Source organism: Mesocricetus auratus, unplaced genomic scaffold (genome assembly GCF_017639785.1).
Source record: "Mesocricetus auratus isolate SY011 unplaced genomic scaffold, BCM_Maur_2.0 Super-Scaffold_100004, whole genome shotgun sequence".
Classification (NCBI taxonomy): Eukaryota; Metazoa; Chordata; class Mammalia; order Rodentia; family Cricetidae; genus Mesocricetus; species Mesocricetus auratus.
The window spans coordinates 64,223,406-64,247,822 of record NW_024429189.1 but is presented as its reverse complement, the minus strand read 5'-3'; the positions used below and the strand labels follow the sequence as shown (position 1 = coordinate 64,247,822).

At 36.5% G+C, this 24,417-nt stretch overlaps 1 protein-coding gene across 3 annotated transcripts in view; it reads right to left on the bottom strand.

Moving 5' to 3' along the window:
• Nucleotides 1–24,417, bottom strand: part of Lrrc4c (leucine rich repeat containing 4C) — a 1,312,130-nt gene that overhangs the window by 1,057,870 nt on the left and 229,843 nt on the right. For all 3 annotated transcript variants that reach the window (XM_040745912.1, XM_040745913.1, XM_013122444.3), the window contains exon 2: nucleotides 22,060–22,247. The gene's annotated coding sequence lies outside the window, so the exon portion shown is untranslated. The remainder of the gene's footprint in view (nucleotides 1–22,059; nucleotides 22,248–24,417) is intronic.

The window sequence follows — 24,417 nt, the reverse complement described above, 5'->3', positions numbered from 1 at the left end:
TTAAGAAAAAGCCTCAGGTTTTTCCATGGTCTCTACATGCTCACATTTTCATAACTTCTGTACTAACAATCAGAAAATGGGAGTCCTGTCCCAGAATGCAAACTGTAATACCTCAAACTAGGGATTATCTGTAAACTTAAATGTATCTTTCTCAGACTGTATGCATGTTGCCTTAGATTCCCTCATGTCTCATTGTCCAGAACTGTATTTACTGTATACCAACACGCTGTGTTGAAGGGTCAGAGTGAAGGATAGTTGATTATAGTCACTACAGAGTGAGGCGAGCTGCACTAACATTATCAAACAGGACTGAGAGAGGACATCAGTAGCTAATAGGGTTTGTCATAATATGATTCCACTTCTAGATAGATTTGAAAGGCAATTAAGTGGAGCAAACTTCTCATAGTACAAAAGTTGAGTACTAAGATGCAAAGATTGACAGGACCTTGTAGGCTACAATAATGAGTATAGATTTTATGGTAGATAGGATAGAATGAAGACCTTTTGAGTATTTGTTCAGCATAACATTTTAGTTGCAGCCTGTGCTTGGATAATTCACTCAGATTATTTTGTATAATTTTTCATATTCTTTTATTATACACCTTTCTTCCTACACAGATAACACTCTAGCCATGCAAGCCCTACTATAAGGTACTGTCCTGCAACACTCTAAAAGTCGTCCAAGTGCTAAAGTTTTGCATGAATTGAACCTTTTCTGTGAAAATGAGGGCACGAAACTTGTGATTGACTCTGTCTCAGAATCCAAACCTTAATTACAAAGTTACTTCTGAAGTTATGGCTTTTACAGAGATTTCCTAAAATGGAGGTCTTCAGCCTCCTTCTGAGATTTTCCCATTTCAAAGATGAATAAATCAAACATTTGCTGCATTCTCAATAGGAAATATAATGAGCCTGCACCTCATACTCATTTTCATTGCCTATTTCCTTCTAGAAAACCTGGGATGGAAAAACTGTATTGTGTCCTGGAATTCTCTAGCTTTCAGTCCTGCCCTATTCATTTCACACTATATAGGCTTATCACCTTTCCACTTTGGTGTATTATTTCCCAACTTGCATATAAATTTCACAGAAATTTGGCCACTGTATATCTTATTCCCATATATTGCTATGTTTGTATTAGTGCACCACCTAAATTACAGAATACATTAATTAACTAGTGTAAGTGTGTTAAGAATCAGAAAGTGCCCTGGAAGTGAACTAAATACTGCTGAGTCTGGGAAGTCATTCCACTATTCTCTATGTATTCTGATCCTAGGATTTTATCTGTAATATTGTGCCTGATTATTGAATTACTTAATGTTATGTGTATCTCAGGCAGAGTTTTTTCTCTGTGAATAAGAAGCTTCTTTTGCCCAATTCCTCTCATTGCCTTACTTTTCTTCTGATAGATTAGCTTCCAACCTTCGAAAAGAGCCAAGCAAAGAATAGGCTTTTGGTTCTAATTGACAGCTGCTGTTAAGCATCTTCACATACCTAGAAGCAGGGGTTCACCTATGACAGATGCTACATGCAATTATTTCCATACCAGAGGATGCTTGCCTTCATTTGAGCTTCAAGCTCTTAGTTAATCTCCACCTTTACCTAGTTTAAAGGTCATAAATTGTCTTTCTATCCATTTTAAACTTTGTCCTCTTAAACTGACTCCATGCAATACACAGTGTACTTGGAATTGAGAACTAATTCAAAGATTTACATTTCAACCATGTACATCTTATTAATATTTTATTTTTATTTGTTGACTAGGAATACTGAGGAAAATTCACTGGAAAACTACTTTGGCATGAAGTACATTGGAAGCCTCTTTAGAATTTTCTGGTGTTGAATTTTATTTCTATTGGAGATCATACAGGCAAAGCAAAAGTAGATGTCAGCTTGCATGTAAATTCCAAATTTTCTATGATGGAATGATGAAGATCCTGGGGATAAGTGACAATTCTCCTCACAAACTGTGGCCCCATTAATTTCCACCTCTCATTTTGCAACCACCCCTTCTGAAAGGCTCACACTGGGTTGAAAAGTTTAAATGCTTGCAAATACCTATGAGACAAAAAGGAAAGGTTTCAAAGATCTAATATATGCAGGGGAAAAGTCTCTATTTAAGGAAGCAGAACCTCAGCTTTTCGAAATGAACACAGAAGTTGTCTGTTCTCATTTGAAGCAAGTCAGTTAGAGCCAGCAAGTTTCCAAAACCAGTCCCAATGTGACACCTAGTGGTAACTGGAGGATTAACCCTTCAGATCCTGATGAATTAATGAGTCTCCAAGGCTTTACTTTTTTTTTTTTTTAATTCCTTGGTGACTCCAATTGCTTATGTGGGAAGGCAGTTCATTAATTTCACAGAAAAAAAATCAATTACACAGAAAAGCTTCTCACCGGGAAGTGTCAACTCCATAATTTTGAAGACGGTACCCAACCTCATTTCCACAGCCCCCATGTGTAAATTGTTTCTTCCTCAGAATCTGTGAAGAATTTTCCCGCCCTCACCTAACATATGCCTATTTACAAATTCAAGGATCTAAAGATTTTCCTTTCTTCTTCTGAATCATAATTTTGCATCTTTAATAAGTGTGATAACCGTATCAGGAGACTATACATAGTACTCTTTCAAGGATTCCAGTACTGGCAAAATTTCATGAAAAAGTTAATTATTCAAAATTGTTTATTCAAAAAGGAGTCACTCTGACTTCTTTAGCTTTTTTAATGTCCTATGTGGACTTTCTTTCTTCCTGTTTTTCATTATTGATTAAATTTTTTCCAACACCTAATAATACACACACACACATACACACACACACACACACACACACACACACACACACACACACACACACACACCTGGCAAAGGGAACCACATGCTGACATCTTGTTAGGATCCTCTCCACACCTCACTTTTATTTTCTTTCTGGATATAGTTCCTGTTGTATTTGACAGGTCAACTCTTTCTTGGGAAAACATTATTTACATGTGTTAGTCTTTCCCTGTCTCTTTCCTGATCAAGCAGTCATCACAAGTACTCTGACGAAAGAGCGAAAAGGTTAAAAATCCTGCATTTAAAGAGGAAGGGGTATCGTTCAAAAATGATTATGCCAACATTGACTCAACTTTTTCTGTCTAGTAAATAAAATAAAATTGCAGGAATTATTTGACTTTCCAACTCTAAATTTTTATTCGTATAACATTAGTTCTAGTTTGCCAGTTACTTAGGACATGAATTCAATTGGCCTCTCCCAAGTTTACCTATGCATCTTAGAGATGTTTGTGTTCTCTGTACCATTATTCCGATTTTTATATCTTAGTGCTACTCTATTGTGTTTTAAAATGAACTTCTAAAATTCTCATTTTATGGTGAAGGCAATTGAGGTTCACTGAGTTGCTGAACATACAGCTGCAAATCTGCCGTGTTTTCAGGCCTAATAATCTTTGTAGGAATGAATGCTTTTAGATACATAGAGAGATGAAGTGGAAATTCCACTCATTTTCTGGGAAGATCTTCTTAGTATTAAACTGAATGTAGAAGGAAGCCCACACTATACACAAATATGCACACATATATATGTGTAAGCATGCGCATTTAACAGAGCTGACGAGATTGTAATGAAGCATCTATATAAACAACGATGAGTTTTGCTTTGAATCAGTGCTTTTCCATTTCCTGGGTTGGAACCATCATAGTGGAGCTCATTCCTTCATGGAAGACTTAAACTCCCTGCACATTCATTGTTTCCTTATTCACATTGTTGTTTTCTTGAAGATGGAATTTATACAGAAATGTAGAACATGATGATGAATGCTCCATAGCACTTAACTTTCATTCTAAAACTCACATATATTTTACTGTCCATTACTAAAAATCTATATACTACCATAATATAAAACATAAATTCTATAGTTTTTAAAAATCTTACCTCAACTGTTGAGGGAAAGTTGCTTTGGTCATAACTTTCAAACACTGGTCAAAGTCAACCATAGAATTATAATTACGAAGGGGAAGGTACACAAAAAAGCCCCCTTGAAGATATTGGATTTAGATGAGTAACATTAAAAATTGAAGCTGTCATTTCACTCAGGGCAGGGTCCAGGCACTCCTCTAACAGTCAAAGCTGAAAGAGCATCTCTCTTTGTGTTATGGACACACGAAGTCCATTTTTATGCCAGGGATAAACACTGATCTATTGCCAAGGGCCCCATAGGTTGCCCAGGCCAAGGAAGTGGCAATAGGGTGGGAGGCTGGGGGGATTGTGGGAGGGTGCGGGAGGAGGGTGGGAGAGGGAACTGGGATTGACATGTGAAGCAAGCTATTTAAAATTAAAATAATAAAATAAAAAAATAAAAATTGAAGCTGAAGTCTTTACTTTGATAAATGCAAACACTCCTATGGTACACAGGCCAGAAAAAAAGGCAAAGAACACAAAGGGATGGCCATTGATGAAGCAGATGATATTGGTGAAAAATAGAGCATCTTAAGCCAGGTTGCCTAAGGACACAATTGAGTAACATTAGATGCCAGGGTTAATCTCTCGTGTCTCAGTTTTACCATATTTTTAATATCAACATTCAGCAAACTAATATTTACTAGAAGGCTGTCTGTAATAAAGTTAGTCATCCAACTGTGAGTGTTAGTAGGTCTGAGGATATATCTATATATTCAATATCCACAGTTGAAATTACCTGCCCTTACTACAGAACTAAATTGAGAATTATCAATAGAGGAGACTGGCTGAGAGACACTTAAGAAAGTACTTAACATCCCTAGCAATCATGGAAATGCAAATCAAAACAACTCTGAGATACATTCTTACTCCTGTCAGAATGGCAAAAATCAAAACAACAATCACAGTTTATGCTGTAGAGGTTGTGGAGAAAGGGGAGCACTCCTCCACTGCTGGTGGGAATGCCAACTCATATAGCCATTATGGAAATCAGTATGGAGATTCCTCAGGAAAATGGGAATCAGTCTACCACATGACCCAGCAATTCCACTCTTAGGCATATATCCAAAAGATGCACATTCATACAACAAGGACATCTGTTCCACTATGTTTATAGCAGCATTATTTGTAATAGCTAGAACCTGGATGCAACCTATATGCCTTTCAACTGAAGAGTGGATAGAGAAAATGTGGTACATTTACACAATGGAATACTGTTCAGCAGATAAACAGTAATGGAATTTTGAAATTTGCAGGCAAATGGATGGCACTAGAAGAAACCATTCTGAGTGAAGTAACCCAGTCACAAGAAGACAAGCATGATATGTACTCACTCATATATAGATTTTGCAAATGAATCAGGGGCATGCCAGTCTACAATCCCACTGCCAGAGAGGCAAGGAAACAGGAAGGACCCTAAGAGAGATATATATGGTATCCCAGAGAAAGTGGAATAAGGAAAGGTCTTCTGAGCAGATTTGGAGGAGAAGGTGAGGGAGAGGAAAGGAAGCCAGGAAAAAGAGAGGGAGACAAGAGGAAGGGAGAAGAGGACATGGTGGATCAGGAAAGTTGAGTTGTGAAAAGAATAGAGGAGAGCAGGATGAGAGATATCATAATAGAGGGAGCCATTCTAGGTTTGAGGGGAGACCTGGCACTAGTGAGAACTCCAGAGATTACAAGGATGACACCAACTGGCAAACTAAGCAGTAGCAGAGAGACTACTTTAAATGCCCCTCCTATCTTACATACCATCCTAGAACCTCCATCCAGTGACAGACAGAAGCAGAGGCAGACACCCACAGCTAAACACTGAACTGAACTCCTGGAACCCAGTGATAGAGAGGGAGGAGTAATGAGCAAAGGGGTGAAGGCTTGGCTGGTGAATCCCAGAAAAACAGCTGACTTGAACAAGCAAGGGGGAGATCCTGGACACCAGACTGATGGCTGAGCAGCCAGCATGGGACTGATCCAGACCCCCTGAATGTGGGTGTCAATGAGGAGACTCAGGCAATCTATGGGGTTTTGGGGTAGTAGATCAGTATTTATCCCTGGCACACAAATGGTCTTTGAGGACCCATCCCACAATGAGGGATGCTTTCTTAATCTGAAAACTTTGGGGAGGGCCTGGGCCCTCCTGAAAATGAAATGACAGACTCTAAAAATCCCTCATGGAGGGCCTTACCCTCCCTGGGGAATGGAGTGGGAATTGGTTGGAGGCTGTGGGGACTGGGGAGAGGGAGTGGGAGTGGAGGGGAAAGAGAGGGGCTGGGACTGACATGGGAAGCAAGCTTGTTTCTAATTAAATATATAAAAAAAGTTTAAAAAAATAAGAAAATACCTGCCCTTCAAGACAGCCTGTGGGGGACGTCATGTGGAGCAGTCACACTGATAGAAAGAAGGCATTTGCCAGTCATTCTCACTGAGTAGTGAAACAGCCACACACAATGGTTAGATTGGGATGAGGCTTCACAGTCCCTTTTCCCTCAGATGACGGGATGACAAAACTAAATGGGTCCTCTTCATATCGTGTTTTTGAGTGTCCAGCTGGTGGAGGCAGAAAAAGCAATTTCAGTGAGGCAAGAGCTTCAGAGAACAGATTTGGAAAAACATATGATCCAGGCCTTCTAGAAATAGATATGTTATGTATGATGCAGGCTGCCAGAGATTAAGATTAGCCTCCTATCTAGTTCATTCTTGAAGAAAAGAAGAAATTATATAATGCAATGGTGTTCCTGGTAAATGCCACCCTGGCTAACCAGCCTGCCACACAAGTGAAGTGTTGCTACAGCCTAGGTACCCTCCTGTGTTTTCAGCACTTAACCCTAGGGAGACTTAATGACTGTGACTGAAGCGACTTCGTGCCAGAATCCTTATCTAGGCCCAGCCTCCAGCAGCTACACACTGACCCAATTGACAACCCCAAAGTCAGCAGTCAGAAACCTGACCTCAAAAAACACATTCTTTCCCCCTCTGCAAGGGTAGCAGCTCTCAGATTCATAGCTATAGATCACTGACTGTGATTTTTCTCTCCAATTGGAGTCCAGACTTCATGCTGAATGGCATCCTTTACTTGTCACGGAAACATGACTACTCAGGACCTAATCTTCTATCTTAACTTTCTTCTTTTAGTGGTGCAGAAAGTACACTAACAACATTTTATGTGATGACATCCCCTCTGTTTTTGCATATTTCTTTCTTCTAATTATATTTGTTGAACACCTATTGTGTGACATGCACTATGAAATATAATATAATTCAGTGTGCATGCATGCCTTTATGACAGAAGACGGCATCAGATCTCACTATAGATGGTTGTCAGTCACCATGTGGTTGCTGGGAATTGAACTCAGGACATCTAGAAGAACAGCCAGTGCTCTTAACCGCTTGCCATGTCTACAACCTAAATTTTGATGATTCCCTAAGGGAGGCCTCACCCTCCTGGGGAGTGGATGGGGGGATGGGAAGGGGGTTGGGGGGACATGGGGGACAGGAAGTAGAGGTGACTGGGGTTGGTATGTAAAATAAGATTGTTTTTAATTTAAATAAAAAATAAATTTTATAAAAAGAAATACAATATAATTCAGGCAATGTGTAGCACTCTAAGTGTCAGAGAAGAGAAACAATACATGTGTTGTTGGTTTGTTTTTACTCTTTGTTCTTTTTGAGGGGTCCACCAACCAGCTCCCAAATAAATCACACAGGGAGTCTTATTATTAGTTATAAATGCCCAACCTTAGCTTGGTTTATTGCTAGTCAGCTTTTCTTAACTTAAATTGCCCCCACTTACCTTTTGCCTCTGGGCTTTTCCTGTTCTCTTATTGTTGTAAATATTACTCTTTCTCTGGGGATTGCTGTGTAGCTGGATGGCTGGTTGACTGGCCCCTGATGTCCTCCTCTACTTGACCTCCTGCTCTCTTACTTCTCCTTGTTTCCTCCTTCTATTAATACTCTGCTTGACAGCCCCAACTATTCTTGCTCCTGCCTCATTATTGGCCATTCAGGTGGTTATTAGACCATCAGGTGTTTTAGACAAGCAAAGAATCACAGCTTCACCAAGTTAAACAAATAGGCATGTACAAAAGTCACACAACTTAAACTAATGTTCTATCAAATGTACGTTCGTAAAGATACAAATAACCAGGGTGTTTTTAAAGTCTGATAAGAGATGCTTAGGGTACAAGAGAGAGAGAGATTTAGCCCAGAAAGTTGTCCACCTTGGATGGGATGATAAGAAGTAACATTTCTCAAGTTATGACCTTGAGGAGAAGCATGGAGTTTGAAAGGAGAAACAATTATTTCTAGATTTTAGGTAATGATTATTGAGTGTGAACATGTGTGAAGGGCCCAATCATATTCAAAGCTTCAAAATGAGAAAAGTTCAGTATGCTCAGGAACATAAAGGAACCATGCATGGTTTTAGCATAGCAAAGAAGGAAGGGTGATTTGCAATAAGGTAGGTGACATTAATATAGAAAGGTTGCGTAGGACAAAATAGACTTCCACTTTAGAATTGACATTTGTATTTAATATGGTACAAAATCAATGCAAATGTTAAGCAAGGAAGTCTCCTATTCTAATGTGTAGGTTATTCCAACGATTGTGTGGGCAATGAGATTAAGTGGCTAAGAATAGCAACCATAAGATCAATTGGGAAGCTACTAGTCTTCTAGGTAAGAGATGATGCTTACAATGAATGGTGACTTTATTCAACTGTTATGCCAAGTAGACAAAAGGAGATATTTTATTTTCCTAACTTTAAATATGAATTAACGAAGATGTCAATCATTGCTGCTTAAATTTATATATAATCTTGAGAGTCATAAGGACTCCAATCCAGGCAAGAGCAGACCAAAGACAAGCTCCCACCAGCATTACTTACTGACTTTATAATGGGCTTGCCAGAAATAGCATGCATTTGGTATCCTTATCTTTCTGTGACCCCCACCTATAGATTGAGCAATACTGTTTCCTATGTGCTAGCAAATGTAATATTCATGACAGCTCTATGAAGTAGATGCTACTATTGTTATAATCTAAGGAGAAGTGATCTGAGCTCTGTAGAAATTGAACTCTGAAATGTCAAAGAGAGGATTTGAAAAATTCAGGTTAACTTGGAAGCCCTGCATTGTATCACTAAGCTGATTAAGAAGTAACATTTTTCTACCCTGAGGAGGTGTACAATGCACACACTCAAGAGGAAAGCTACCGATAACCCCCATAGATTTCCAATTACGGATTTATACAAAACAAAAAACAGTTTTTTATGGTGTGTTCATCAAAATGCTAAAGATTCAACAGGCAGAGCCTCCACACACTTTGGAGGAGAAGAAGAGAACAGCTTTAAAAAGAGAGAGAGGGGAATAAAAGATAAATATTTTAACCATCTTTGGGTCTCCAAATCAACACTTGCACTGTGTTGGCTTGTTTCTAATACTAATAAAAGAAGACACAGATGGAAACATGCAGCTGCACTGCCTGGTGTTTCTGACGCAACTATATCTCAGGCAGTCCCAACTCAAAACACATGTGGAGGTTAGATTCTGACAGATTTCAACAAGTTTGTAGAGTCCCAAAATCAATCATAGAAAGAAAAATATTTGGAAGGACCCGCAGTAACATTCATCCCCGCACTGGCTCCAGAAGCATTAGAGGCCAACATCATCTTCACAACTCTAACTTTGCTCAGTTTCCCTGGGGTACAGTCTCTGTCTTCCCTGAGTCCACTGTGATCTAAACTACTTGCATCAGAATTACAGTCACATCCAGGCCCCTTCATCTTTCCTGGGATTCTCCACTTTTGTAAATAGAATTCAACTACTTTAGGCTTTCCCAGGACAGGTTTGGGAATTCCTTTCTCCACAGCTAGAAACTCTTAATATCACATAGAGATCCACTTAGATTTCCCCAATCTGGATTCTTTAATTATTAGACTAGAGAGAGATTATTTGAGTCTTTACTCACTCCCTAAATCAACAAACATTAATGTGATTTCTAGTTTTCTTAGGAATGCCATTAATATATTCAGAATTCAGATCCTAACTGTCAAAATTTAGAACTTACCTAATATTTTATACCTACATCCTTCTGTTGTTAATTATGTTTTATGCTACTGAACTATAGAGGCTGAAATAGTATAAAGCATATATTCCTACCTTTACTAACTCCCCCTATTTATTTTGGAAAGACCCTCTCATAGTATTCCTGTGAATTATTATAGCATAAGGAGTAGAACCAAACAACATAATTTTATACAATAGCAACTAAATGATGAACTTCCAACATATACACATGTTGAAGCCATGATCTTCCCTGAAGTTAAGTGCATTATACGGGGCAGTAATATCAAATGAGTTAAAAGAGCAGGGCTCTTCTAACTCAGGACTTATGTGTTTGCCATATTTTTTAATTTTTGAGATTATAATATAATTACAACATTTTTCTCTTCCCTTTCCTGCCTCCAAACCTTTCCCCATAATCCCCCTTGTTCTTTTCCAGACTCATGGCTTCTTTTATTTTTCTAATAGTTATTACATGCATACATGTATGTGAACATACATTTATGTTCCCAAACATAATTTTCTCAGTTTTGATAATGTTACTTGTCTGTGTGTTCTCAGGATTTATCATTTGGCATTGCACAACACCAAAAGACATGCCAAAGTGAAGGGTGAACTCCCCACCAGGACTGAATTTTACACTAAGAACTACAGGTGACTAAAGAATGCTGAGAGTGTTCTCTCAGGGGAAGAGCACACCAATTGGACTAGTGTGTTTTTATGATGAGAAAAAATCATCAGATTACTAGAAGTATGCACCCATTTATATAGCAGGCTCTCTATTGTCTATCTAACCCATATGTCTCACCGGTTCTTATCAGAGGAAAGGACATGTAAGAACATATCAAAGAGACAGACATCTATAAGCCAAGATGAAAGGCCTCAAATAACTTAACTCTTTCAGTGCCTTTCAGCAAGCTATCAGCTCTCAGAGATCTGTGCAGGTAAGGATCTGCTCAAGTCACCAAGTCTAAGTAGCATTGCTTGGGGAGTTTAAGAAAACTGTAACAAATTTTGATTCTGTGAAATAAGATGTTGCTCTAACAAATACCTACTAATCTAGAGGTGTCTTTGAAGCTGAGCAATTAGTAGAGGCTGGAATAATTTTGAGGTGCATACTGTTTAAGCACAGGCTGTCTTGAATATGCTGTGAAAATGTGAACATAAAAGAAAATTGTGGAGAGTGCTTGGTAGGTCTGTTGACTAGTATGTCACCTTGACATAAGCCAGAAATAGAAGGGTCCAGCTCACTGTGGACAGTGCCACCCATGGGCTGGTTGTCTTGGGAGGTATAAGAAAGCAGACTTCGGAAACTGTAGAGAGAAAATCAGTAAGCAGCATTCCTCCATGGCTTCTTCATCAGTTCCTGCCTCTGGGTTCCTACCATGCTTCAGTTCCTGCTCTGACTTACCTCAGTGATGGAATGCTACCTGAAAACATAAGATGAAGTAGGGCATTGGTGCAGCAAATCTTTAATCCCAACACTTGAGAGGCAAAGACAGGTGGATCTCTATGAGTTTGAGGCCATCCTGGTCTATAGAGCAAGTTACAGGATAGGCTCCAAATCTACACAGAGAGACCCTGTCTTAGAAAAAAAAGAAGGAAAGAAAGAAAGATAAAAGGAAAGAAAGAAAGAAAAGAAAATGTAAGATTAAATAAACCCTTTTCTCTCCAAGTTGTGTTTGTCATGGCTTATAATCATAGCAATAGAAAACCTAAGTAAGACAGTAGGACATCTTACTAAGGGGAAGAAGGGAAGCTTGAAAAAAGCAGCAGTCCACCTTTCAAACTTTACCTATTATCGTGAACAGAATGTTGAGAGAAATGATACTGCTAAAGGTGTATCCCAGACTGTGTATGTAGTTCAGCTGATGGAGTACTTACCTAGCATATGTAAACTTGGTTTCTATCACTAGCACTGTATAATTTGGGCCTACCAGTACAAATGTGTAAATCTAGTACTCAGGGGGGCAGGGACAAGGACACAAGAATCTCATGGCCCATCCTGTGTTACATAACTTGAGGCCAGTGGGGTATACATAAGACACTGTTTCAAAAACAAAAGATATGTATCTGTGACATCTCAGAGAAAAATAAGGATTAATTTATTACACACTAATACTCAAGTCAAATTATGAAAAGGTTGTAAGAATATGACTGAATTATTCTCCAGTGTTTTGTAAAAGAAGCTAATAAGACATACAATTGTACATTTTAATTTATGAAAAATACAGTAATAGTGTTGAAATCACTCTCTGCTTTTCTTATTAGTACTTTTAGCAAAATGTGAGGGGTGGGAAAGACATCAGAGGAATTGACAGGCAAAGCAATAACAGTAGCAAATACATACTCTGAATATTTGGAAAACTCTCTGCCAGACAACATCAGAAAAAATGAAAAAAAAACACTAAAAAACACATTCTGGATTTAATGTGGCAGGTGAGACTCTGTTGGCCAAAATTCACCCCTTAAAGGGATTATGAACAGGGTTTACCAGCCATTCTAACTAAAGCCAGGAATAGAAATGAAATGGTTCTAGTAGACATTGCCAACTGGAACTAAGTGGAGACAAACACCAGACAAAATGAAGGCCTGCTATCAGAACTGGGCAACTAAAGAATGGAACAATGAGCTTTCTTCCCAGGGAAGTAGGTTAGAGAGACAATTTGGAGACCTTTCTGGCAACTACTATTCCTACAGCCTGGGAGTAAACCTATAGAGTCTGTAGTATGCAGTTGCTCTTAATTCAACTTATCTTTATTCTTCTTTTTTTAATTTATGTGATATTAGAAATGTTTGCCAGGAATGTCAGGTGTGCAGGGTAAATGTTGTATTTTTCTGAGGAATACATAGTCTTCTCTTCCACAAGATTTTTTTCCTTTTTAAAATTTAAATTAGAAACAAACTTGCTTCACATGTCAATCTCAGCTCCCTCTCCCTCCTCTCCTTCCCTGCCCCCCCTGACTTTCCAGCCTCCCCCCCCAGTCTCCCACCCAATCTCCACTCCATTCCCCTGGGAGGTGAGGTCCTCCATGAGGGATCTCCAGAGTCTGTCATTCCACAAGATTTTTTTTTCTCAAATCACTATCACTTTTTATATTGAGCATTTCCAGTGAACTGTAACCTCTTTATAAGTGAACATGGATAAAATAAAATATGAGAAGGACTAGGAAATGGATCATAGTTTCAGAAAGAAATGACTCACTTTCATAATAAAAGATGTGCTCTATAAACATATATCTGGTCTCAAGAATATGCTTTCTAATGGTTGTATTGATTTCTGAAATTGTGCCCTAAGAAGGACTAGGCCTATGACATAGGATGTTAGGTTTTCTAATCTATAAAATGAAAATAAATAAGTAAAATCTACCAGAAGGACTAAAGTTGTTAACATTCTTGAGTTTTATAAATTGCACTAGAATAATATAAAACTTCATGAAGATTGTGACTTTCTTATTTCAATTTATAATTGTTCCTTTCATGCTTTGGTTACTAAAAATGAACTCCATTACAATCTGAACCTTACTTTCCATATATTATCACCCACATAGAATAAAAAATCACAGTATTATTATTAAGGGGTATGAAGTAATTGATCTATAAAATAGTTTGGTAACACAGAAAGTCCAAAGATAATGTTTATTTTATGTAGAGTTATGCAAGGAGACAAACATTAGTTCTCACTTGAGACCTTTTCTCACACAAGTATCTTTCTTATATAAATAGCTGTAAGACTGATAAAATACAAACTGACACAGAAGGAGTTAGCCCACTCATTTTAATTTAGTTTAAGAATCTATCATGAAACAACAGCTAATGCAACTGTACATCTAAGTCTACTTCTTGAATCTTTGCTACCACATCTTAGATAGGTAACAGGCAGCAAATGATTCAGGGCTCCAAATCTGAAGCAATTGTAATACTTGAGCAGCAATGATACTCAAAGTTACAAAACATTAAATTGTAACAGACATCAGTTAATAGATCTACGCATGGTCTAACAGTAAACTGCAAGATAAACATAAGCTCTGGTGAACACACTCAGTACCCTTCACATCTCTCTTCTCTTTGAATTACTCCAGTGCTCCCACAGAAGCTTTAATGAAACCGGACATACACTGAATTACTTTCTCTTAAAACTGAAACAATCACACATCAACTTGCATTAAGTCCTTTCCCCAAAGATTTAACTGATGTAACAAAGAATTCAGAAGGCACATTTTGACCTCTGTTTGTTATTCTTATTTGTTCATTCTGCCGTAAATCTGATTTGAGCTCATTAAAATGTTCTTAAGTGTACTAAATCTTCCATTAGGAAAACGACACATGAAGCTTTTAGACAAGCTTGTTTTCTTATTCTACATGCTCAGCATCAGAATTGCCGTTCTAAAATTCCTTGAATGATCTGCCTGCCACATTTGGGTAGGTCAAACATTGAAGTCTGTTTTCAGTGAGAAAAAAATTGAGGCACACACACTTAATCTTGAATAAGAAAAATAGAAAATATAAATATTTATCTTCCTTCCTTCCTTGTTTCTCTCTTTCTTTCTTTCTTTCTTTCTTTCTTTCTTTCTTTCTTTCTTTCTCTCTTTCTTTTTTTCTTCTTTTTCTGTGGCAGGGTGTCTCAGTGTAGCCCTTAATGTCCTGAAACTGACTGTATAGACCACATTGGCCTCAGACACAGAAATCTGTTTGCCTCAGCCTGCAAAGTGCTGGGATTTCAGGTGTGTGTGCCCACACTCTTCTTGTTTGCTTACTATTTATTTATTTATTGGTAATTATCTATTCTTACTTATGAGTAACATCACTAGTGATCCAGATGAGAAGAATGCCATGTTTAGTATCTCCAGTCTCCCCATTGTTACTAACTCTTGAAAACTTCCAAGTACGGAAGAGCTGACCATGCATGTGTCAATGGCCACACAAGCACCTCTTCTTGTTTCTTATTAACAACACTTAACAATCAGTCTTAGAATAGAAAAGTGAACATCTGTTTGTGCTTTAAGAATATACTTAAACTATAGTTTACTTATTTTAAAGATATTCTGAAGGCATCACAATATAAATATGGACCAGGTGGTATGTGTAAAATGTAAAGTTTAATATGAGCAATTATACCCATAATTTCCTTCTGTGTTTACTCTTAGTTCCCACTTTCTTTTAGTATTCAAGAATATTATGTATATATATGTATGTATATAATGTATGTATATATATAATAACTATTGAAATGTACTAAACCTATCAAAATGACCATTTTTGTCAAAGCATAATTTAGCAGTTTTTAGTATCATCACAGACTTGTATATTGATCACCAATAATTGATTTTAGAACACTCCATTACTTACTTGTGAATGATAGTGTTTCTTGGAAACATAAATTCTCTCTGCTTTTTTAGTTAGTAGCCAAGATATTTTTTAATGTTATATTAAAAAACAAAGTCAGTCCTGACACCCATATTTTTAGTGCTCCTTTTGTGTCAGGCATATGGTAGCTTCATTTTATTTTTCAATCACATTTACTTACTTGTTTGTTAGCAATGGTAAAACCTCTCTACCACAGTGTGTCAGAGGGCAGCCTGCAGGCGACAGTTCTCTCTTTTACTAGATGGGTCCCTGGAGTTGAACTCAGGTAGCCAGGCTCAGCAGCAAACACCTTTATCTCCTGAAATATCTCATATGTCTAGTTGTGTTGACAACATGTGTCATGAATTCACCTTGTCTTTCTATGGGTTTGCTTATTATTGTCACTTAATACAAATCTGGTTTGATTTCTTTATAATGTTCTTAAATAAACTATGTGGCATTTAGTGTGTATCTTCCTTCACAAAATACAATGATTTAATAGTCTATCTTACAACATCACATTTCTCTCTCTTTTCAAGTTCCAAATGATTTCACTTAAATGAGTGCTTAACATTCTGTTTATTCATAAATCAGTTGACATGTGAGTTGTTTTCACCTCTAGAATACTATGAGTAATATTGCTGTAAACATTCTTGTAAAAAACTATTGTATGAAACTGTGTTTTCAGTTTCGAGGAGGAACACATATTTAATAATAAAATCTCTTGACTATAAGAGAAATGAATAGTTATCATTTTTAACAAGTGTCACAATGATTTTGAAGTGCCTCTGGCATCTCAATGTCCCAACATGTATGCAATTACAAATTTTAAGGTATCATGTTATATAAAGAAATTACCTTATATGTTTTACATTATGGAACTAGGGTACACTATAAATATAAGGACCACAAGATTTCTTTAGTATTAAAAAGCAAAAGGCTGTGTTTTATCACTGCTCATTTACTAGAGAAAGATTCAACTATTACTATCTTTCATTTCAGGAAATGTTAATACCTATTGCTATAATGAACTTAAAGGAACTTATAGGACAGAAAGCTATGAATCACTATAGGGAATATAGAACACCAAAAAATATAGCAAATGTAGATAAGTGGAATAGTTACAAGTAAATCACCAATTAACTACTCATTTTTATGTTGTGGAGGTGATTGATATAAACAATATTGAGATTAGTAAATATATCAAATTAGGAACCTAAAAATAGATTGGAATTTAAGTGGTAATTTAAGACACATTCTTAAAGCAAAAATATGTGGGTGGAAACTACAACGTGTTGCAGCAAATGACAGTCTTCCTCACAGCCCAGTGTGGAGCTATCCAGCTGTTCTTTTCTGCTTCATACATTAGCAGAAGTAATGGCAGAGAAGATTTTCTTATTTGCTGACAGTTATGTTGATGATGCAAGGCAAAATAGCATTTCTCTTCTGGGCAATGTTAATTATGGAGTGCTGACAGGAGTTCAAAAATAAATCCAAGTCCTTCAAGTCAATGCCCCACATCAATATAATATGGAAAGCAAAACACACAGACAATTGTGGGGGAAGTGTGTACTTTGCACAGTATCCCTGCTCCTTCAGCATGGAAATGGGTTTATGTTATTTTAAAGAACAATAATAGTATGGCTATGGATTCTGTCTACCCAGCACTTTAATTCAGATAACTCATTTATTTATTTAAAGATGAAAGAACATGCAACACTATCGGCCTTTTCATATATCTGACCAAAGGTCTTGCAGATTGACAAGGGCATTTAAGTTCCAGAATACAAATATCATAGCAATTTTCTATCTCCTCACTGAGTACTACAGTATGTCAACACTGAAAGCATAGCTTCTGAGCGTAAACTAGTAGGTGGATAACATAAAATGAGTAGTTATTTTGTAATGAGATTTGAGCAATGTAGTGAACGTAAAATAACACCCTCCCCTTCCACTCTGTAAGTATTGATTAATTCTTGTTAGAAAGTCATTAAGAACTTTAAGTTAGCATATTTAGAATATGTGCGTTATCCTGACAGCGTTAGCAGGTACCATATATCCTTATGTTCAAAAATATGTGAATCAATAATATTATTGTCTAATTATTGAAGCATAAGTATATTATTGTCTTCACACTTTATAAAGAAAAGATTGCATTTATAAATTTACAAATGTGAATATATCCACACACAAATATATATTTATATATGTAGATGTAAAATAAATATATATTTATATATACACATGTATATATATATAATAACAAAGAAAGAGGCCATAGTTTTGAAAGGGAAATGTGGGGTACATGGGACAGTTTGTAGGAGGAAATGGAAATGTATCTATATTGTAATCACAAAAATTAAAATAAAAGCTTCATTCTACTTTAAGATTAAGAAAAGAATACTGCAGTTCAAACAACAAAAGAAATATTTGTATTTGCTACCTAAGTTTGGCTAACAGAAAGCTAATAATGTTAGCTTTAGAAAATAAAACAAAAATTTAAGAACATGGTGGTCCATTGATTGAGTGACCTCACATAGACGGCTGTGGTCTAAGAATGGAATCAGTCACCTGTACTATATGAACATATATAGAAGTTTTTTTTTGTTATTTTTCTAAGACCTAGAATCTTCCTAATGACCAAAAAGAGGAGGAAAGTTAATACATTTTGTATGCACATAGGGCAAGGTAGTATGTAACTAATAATAACACTCTGGTACAGAATTGCCTCAACTGGAAAATGATTTTAAACATATTGTATTCCTGGTAAAATCCACTTACCATGCAGAATGTAGTAACCGTTTTTTCTTCAATAATATACATACTCCCTCTGTGTTACTTTCCAAGTAAACTTCGGCCTACCTTTCTCTGTGCTACCACAAGTCTAAGCATACTACATAGTGTGTGAACTCAGGTATTTGGGTTACTTCCTTCTGCAAATGGGTATGGCTTCCACGTGGATAGAGAACAACTTATATTTTACACGAAAGAGCCAGGAGGTATTTAGGAAATATCCACTGAAGAATGAATATATTATAGCTTGTTGTTTTTAGCACAGTGCTCCATTTACTTTATTTAAGAATGCACTAAAGATAATAAGCTTCCTGTTGCTTAGCTGTCCTACTCATAGGGGAAGGGTGTGAATTTTATGGCCCTGGCTCCTGTTGGCTTACTGGGATGTACTGGCACTCATAAACTCATCCCCTGCACAACATAGTCTTGTGATGTCTGTTGAGTCTGACAAAGGTCTGACTTAATACATAGGTTTTAATCTGAGATTTATTAGTTTCTATGATATATATATATATACATACATTTATATGGGCTATATTAAGTACATTACCTAAATTATGGTTACATTTCTTTACATTCTAAGGATAATCTTTTAATTTTTTACTCATAAACATGTTGTATTTTAAAGGTTTAAACTACAGCAATACATCCTCTAATATTTTCACTATTGTATTAGACCTGAAAGCCACCTCAAATTTTAAAGGCATGCTTAATATATTGGTTCAGGATTTTAATTTTGTTTATATCTTGAAACTGAAGTGAGCTGTGTATGCTATTAAGTAGAACAGTTCATTTTCCTTTCTATATGAGCTTAATGTGCAGATATTAAGTATTTCCTCAAAGATTGACTAGCCTCTCTGCACCCCCGGGAATGAGAAAAGAGATTTACTACATGCAATTCAGTGAGGAAGAAAAGACTTTCACCTTTGGTGTCTGCACAGCAGGTATTTTCACGTTACCTCAAGAAAGTCAAAGAATGGGTAATTGGGAAGAAAGCCAAATGGAAAAGGGCCAGCAGGAAAGAAAGAGAACCGGGACAAGTCACAGAAGCCAAAATAGAAAGGACACTTTTAAGAGACACTCCACGAATTAATGTGCCTTCTTGAAATGCAACCTGATGTGTATATGTTCTTCTACATAAAGGTGTAGCTATGCTTAGGTCTGCTGAACCTCCCATAGCCTAAAGGAATTAATGTTTATATGCCAAGGTAACTTTTACACTAGCAGAACACTTACACGCTGTGGGTTAACCTTATGTCTACTGTGTAAAAGTAGGTAATTTTTTTTTATAAGAGTGAAGGGATTGCCTAATTCTTCTCATTGTGTATGGGTATACTAAGATAGATGGCATCTCAAAGGTACAGTTTGGTGATGCGCTCATATCTGTTCCTTTTGCCAAGCCCTAAATTGTCTGAGTTTTTGAAAACATCCCAAAAGAATCAAGATGTATTCAGCAATTGAGGACATATCAAGGAGGGTTGGAGAGAGCACTCTGCAATCCAGTTTCAATAACTCAGAAAAGACACCATGGGGGGCCCTAAATACATAGTCTGATTCAACCTTGATATCCACTAAGAGACAACTAGAGAGTCTTAAAGACTTCCTTTAGGATCAACAAATATTGAAACCCACATCAAGGTTGAGACCATTTCTCACTGGCATTCCTTGCCTGAGTAATGGGAAACTTTACACATTATGAGATAAAAACAGCAGTGATAATGTCTTCTGAGTGCTTTCTTTATGCTAGACACAGTTCTTATGCTTCATATGCACAGCTTTACTGATTTTGATAATAGACTTATGAGGTCAGTGCTGTTATTGTTGTCCTTCCGACAACAAAAACAAAGCAGAAGATGAAGTAATATTTTAAGGGCATCCAACTGGCAAATAAGTGTCCATGCTCTTAATATAAAATATTGTCTGCAAAGAAGATCTATAGAACGGGAATTTCTCAGTTTCTCACCAATTAATTCACTCCCTTTCTCTGCCTTGCCCTCTGGGTATATAGGCAACACAGTGGATACATTTTATAAACAGATGAAAGCCAGAGACCTTGAACATAACCACCAGCACATTGCAAAATGAACATCTGAATGTAAAGGTATTTGGACAAAAGGGTACATATTGCAGGATACACAGCAGCTCCCAGTGCCATTAAGATGAAGGAGAAAGAGCAAAGTGTTTTTTTTTTGTGGTTGCTTGTATGTTTTATCGTTGTCTGTTTGTTTTTGTCTTTGTTTATTTTTAATTAACATTCTTATTTGTAGTTTTATTGTTTATTTCTTATTTTACCTTATTTTTATTACTTCTTTTTAAGTTTTCATTTGTGAGAGTTACTACAAGCATAAAGGACTGACAGAGAAGGACCGGGAAATGAGTGGAATTGGGGTACAAAATGTGAAATTCGCAAAGAATTAACATAAGTTTAAAAATAAAGCTCATGTTTTAGTCAAATGAATACTAGTCTCCATACATATATATATGTGCCTGTCTACATATTGAAAAATACTTACAGCACTAGATGAAAATACAAAATTATAAATAATATCTTTTGGGAAATACTATTCTTTTACACTAAAAACCATAAGATTTGTTGAGGAAAAGCATAAAAAATCATTTTCTCCATTATTATGCTTATCTCATTTAAAACATAATGAGTACGATATAAATAAACATACTAATCACCTTGCTATCTTAAGAAAATTCAAAGAATCTAATAATTTTTAGCAAGATGAATCATGTCCTGTTTTGTGAGCATAGCTGGCTTTATAATAAAAGCTATTCTTTAAGGAACTAGCTTGCAGTAGGGTAAAAAAAATATTTCAATGATACATGACCTTCTATAGACTTGCAAAGACAGTTCCACTGTTAAATTATAAATGATTTCTATTAGTTTGAGACATTTTATATTTATAAAGTATATGAATATATTAATTTCAATTGGGTGGTTTGTAAAAATGGAATTGCGTTTATAGTATTTACAAATAAAGTTCAAGATAACAAACCATATCAGAAGCATGGCAATCCATCTGACACAGAGATATGTTTCTGAAGATGCTGACATATACAAGAGAAGCCACTAATTTTGAATTTCCATTCATTTCTTTAGGGTCATACTAGTGTTGACTTCTCCCCAGTTCTTGCTTCCTGTCCAGTGAATATGCTCACCATTCTCCTAGTCAACAACACATTGACTTAGAATTTCCACAATCAAGTTCAATTTTACTTTCTGGTAGACCATGGAGAACCACAAGGGTGAGTTAAAAATTGAAATATTAGAGGATGGACAGAGTATTTCAAATTGTCAACTAAGAAAACAAGACAAAAATGCACAACAGGAAATTCATTAATTATTGTTGTGATGTTGCTGGCATGAGCACACCACTTGACAAAAAGTACGTATTGCAAACAGCATATGGCCAAGGGTTCCAGACCACAATACTTCAATCACGGTTCCACCAATAATTTGTTAAGTGAAAAGTAATTTGTGGGTTTGGAAACCCGGCAGAATTGCCTTCCTGAAAGACAGTAACTGTGCACCGGAGATACAAATTCTTTAGAAACTCAATATCAATAGGCTTTGGAAACTATCTACATATCTGAGTGTTTAAATCAAGCACTCTGAGATGTTCACGAGAAGTACTAAAGCTCAAAACCAAGAATCTGGCACCACAACACAGAAAACACAAGATAAGGACATGAGTGTCTTATCACAACAGGGGATTAGTTATAAATACAAAGGCAACCCATTTGCTCACACCTCAGAAATGCAAACACAAATTTGGACTCAACCTCTGATCTTTTCATAAGACCAGTGATCCTCTCAAGGAGATAAGTCTGTGGCTTAGTTCTAGGGGCCCTCTTGATTTGGTGTTTAAATATTCAGTTCAATTAATATTGAGAAATACACTCACCTGCTACTTTTTCCCCTGTGAGCTATTCTCTCCAAAACAGGCTGATCCAGGCTGTTCTTTGTGCATGCATGGCATTTACTGTTGGTTACTCGGCATTAGATGATCTTGGACAAGTTATTAATTCTCTTTGAGATTCAGTGTCCTCTTCATGAAATAGAGATAATGACAGTAAACACTTCATTTGGTTTCTGTGAAGATTAAATGAGATAATCCATGTCAAGTGTTTATCATAGCATCTGCACTTACAGATATTTGAAGCTACTAGCTGTTGTTGCAATTTAGGATTAAATACCAGGGCATCATTTTAGTGCTATAAAGGAGATTTTTATCCTTTCTCAAAGGAAACTAAGGCAAACAAATTTATGACTTGTACAAATATCATAGAGAGCCATTAACTTAGGCTAGCTACAACTTCATTGTTGGTAAGGTGTGCTATAGCTGATGAAGAAATGATCCTGGCTTTCAGAGCAGAGGGCAGAAAAATCACCAAGCAGAAGAGAGCTAGATTTTGCCAAAGAAGAACATTCTTACTTTGTTTTTACATCTGTTTGATTACGAAAAAAAATAATAGAGGCGGGTGTAGGACGGAACACATTTCCATTAACACTGATTGTACTTCTGTATCATTCACTCATTGATCCATAATAGCGTCTGTTTAACCATTAAACATTTCACACTATAGTAATGTTTAGTGAGGCAAGAAGACAAATCATGCCAACACTGAGAAGTTAAGAATTCTCTGTCTATACTTACTCCCTACTGTTGGTGCCCAAAGAAAAAGCTAGCTACCCACAGTTTTCAGTAGTGACAGAGACAACCAGAAACATGAAGTAAAAATGTCTGGTAAAAACTGAGAAGTCAAGACATTTTCTTGCTTGATATAGAATTGGTTCTCTAGGTCAATGTTGACCATGCCAGGTTAAGGGCATATGTTTTACCACCAGCACATGTGCAAAGAAAAAGGATCTGGAGTTTAGACTGTTACAAATACATAGCTAGTAGGCTACAGTTCCTAAGCATGCTAGAGAAACTGTGACTTTTAAAAGCGGCATCTACAACCTTCCTGGAGTTCAAATCTTACATAGCTAGTTCTTTGTGTGCTGCCCCAAGTACAATGAGGGCTTGTACTATGACTATAACACAATGAATTCTTCCAATAGAGTGCTTTCTTATGGATATTAGTGTGTGAGCTATCTAATGTTTCATACTAAGTGTTTCAATGCACTAGTCACTCAAGCTTGTAGTGTGGAAACAAACACAAAACATCTAAATGTGTTAAATGAGTATAGTTGGAAGAATGGCATTCTACAAAAAATGTGTGTGCCATGCTTAAACAGAATATTTTCTCTTTCTACTGGAAAAGTTTTGGCTTTCTTAAAGGCATTTGGCTGCAGTACATACAACCATTTCTCTGCTCACAAGAAGTGAAGTATCTATTTTATAGGACAAATATATTTTGTCACTGGTTCTTTTTGGGGGTTTTGAGGATTTCATACATGTATTATACAATGACATATGATCAAATACAAACTCATTTCCACTTCCATTTCTTTATTCCTCAAAAAAGTATCTTTATTTTACTAGGTTTAGACGTCTTTCTTAAAAAAAAGAAAACAACAATTAAGAACTCACTATATAAGCACTTCAGTCACATCATTCTTGTTTCTTTCTCCTCTCAATTCATCTTATGTGTCCCTTTTATCTAAATCCATAACTTCTTAATTAGTTATTATTTCTACCCACCTACACAATACAATGTATATACAATCCATTATGCATTTCTCATAAATACATGTGTTCAGGTTTGACAACTTTGGAATGGACAGCCAATACATGAGTTTGTCCCTGGAGGAAACTGATTCTCCATCACTCAGCAGCCACTGACAACCTATAGATACTCATCAATAGTGTAAGACCTTTAGAATTTTCACCATCTTCTTTACTTTTTAGTGTAAGGAAGCCTACTATTAATATTTCATGGGTTCATATTGCTCTTTGTGTCTAGGGACACTATAGATTAACAGGTGTACTGAACCTATGACTTTTACAGTCTTTCTGCACTCCTGTAACTTTTCTCTGAGCTTTATTTATACTGGCTGTGCTGCAGATGTATCAAGTGACACCTGTAAGTAGTCACTTATTCCTGAACTTTTACTAGTTGTGTATCCCTATAAGAGTCTGCAGCTTTTGAAAAAGGAAACTTCTTTGAGGATGGTAGTGAGTTATACTTATCTGTGTGTATAACAATAAATGTTTAGAGTATAATTAGAAATTTCATTAGTTTTAGGAAATGCTGGTGCAATTAGTGCTAATCATATGGAGTTCAGGATCATCAAGAACACGGAAAACACACAAGTG